Source organism: Sorex fumeus, unplaced genomic scaffold (genome assembly GCF_029834395.1).
Source record: "Sorex fumeus unplaced genomic scaffold, SorFum_2.1 ptg000037l, whole genome shotgun sequence".
NCBI lineage: Eukaryota > Metazoa > Chordata > Mammalia > Eulipotyphla > Soricidae > Sorex > Sorex fumeus.
In genome coordinates this window covers 77975989-77977855 of record NW_026606094.1, presented here as the reverse complement: position 1 = coordinate 77977855, position 1867 = coordinate 77975989, and positions in this window count along the sequence as shown.

Sequence of the window (1867 nt, the reverse complement as noted above, 5' to 3'; positions counted from 1 at the left end):
CAGAAAAGCCCAAAGACATGGTAGCAATAACAAAATAGAGCAAAAGATGAGAGAGCTATGCAACTGAAGCTCAGAGATTTAAACAAACAAATAGCTGTTTAAGTAGCAAATAGCTCTCATTCTTAAATTCTTTCCCTTAGAAGGAGGATTTTTTCCTTTTTCCCAGCAGCCAGAAGGGTGTGGGGGAGAAAACACAGAAATGGAATACTGGATCCAGACTACACAGGGAGGCCTGATTTATCTCAGCTTACCAACTGAAGGCTAAAAGAATTGTCAAATTCCAGGACTTTCTTGGAAACTTAGTTTTAGTGCAGATAAGAGCCCCACTTCCTTCCATGTTCCAGCTAATATGCTGGCTGTGTCGTTGTCTTTGAGACCAGACCAGAGCCATTCACCCCAGGGGGCTCCTGCCAGTCAGCACCTTGTTATAAAATTATCCAATCTGATTAAATAGTGGAAATGCCACCGGGCACAATACTGGAGAAAAAGCCAAAGTACATTAAAAAAAATATCTATTCTAAGTGGAAATACCATTGTTGCCAACTCTCTTTGGCATTTCCTACCACTGAATCAGAAACTGACTGAAAAGGGAAATAGGGACACGTTGGTCCCATGGGAAACCAGCTGCCTCCAGCAACCAGACTTAATATATTGACTCTGGCGATAATGGAATGTTTCCTAATATATAAGAGGCTTGTGAAAGTGGATTGAATTGAACTGAAGTTTATGTAGATGAAAACGTGTTAGGTTTTATCAAGGCTGTCATTTTAGAAAGCAATAGGAAGGAACATACACTCTCCAAATCGCTCTTCCTCGCAGACTGATGAGTTAGTATTTCCTGAGGGTGCACCTCAGAGACCTCATATCCAGGAAAACAGGAAATTCAGAGAGGAAACAAATGTCCATGTCAGACTAATGTGCTTGTTTTATGTGAAGCAATTGCCCTGGATTACTATAGAGACTAACTGAAAGAGCAAGTGCTTGGTAAAAGTTAAAATTGGGTAACCTTACTCCTTCCTTTTGTGAGGCTCCCAGCCGCATACAGACTCACACTGTATATGTAATGAAGATTGGATCCTATTTAGAGAGTTTCTTAAGTGTTTGATTTCAAAAAGGTAAATGGAGTTCCCACCCATACCCAATATCCTTTGACATAGAAATGAGCCAGCTCCACAACTAAATTTCATCAAGCCACCAAGTTGTCCCAGCTCCACAGTTCATAGTTCCTGAAGCGTGTGGCCTCCAAATCTCATCGTACTGACAGCCCAGTAAGTGCAATGCAAATTTGATGGGAAAGTCTCAAAGAAGCCCACCATGCTCAGTGAGTGATAACTAACACAGAAGACTCCATTAGTGCCAACCAGCTCAGTAAATCTTCAGACAATAGTTTTAGTAACAATGATCACAAATTGATTTTATTGATTTATTTTTTAATAATGCAATTTGCCATTTTGCTGTAACAAGCAATATAAATTAAATTTGGTTTTGCCCACAAATGAGGCAGGCTTGCAGGGGGTGGGGGAGGGGAGAACTGGGGACAATGGTGGTGGAAAGGTCACACTAGTGATCAGATTGGTGTTGGAACATTGCCATAACAGTGTTATGAAAAGTCTCATAAACCACAGTGTTTAAATTTTTTTAATTTTATAAAGAAAATGGTGGCATTTAAAAAAATTTTTTATTGAATCACCATGAGATACAATTACAAAGCTTTCACGTTTGAGTTTCAGCATACAATGATCGAACAACCATCCCTCCACCAGTACACATTTTCCACCACCAATGTCCCCAGTATCCCGTCCCATCCACCCATCCCCCTCCCTCTATGGCAGATAATTTTCCCCATACTCTCTACTTTGGGACATTG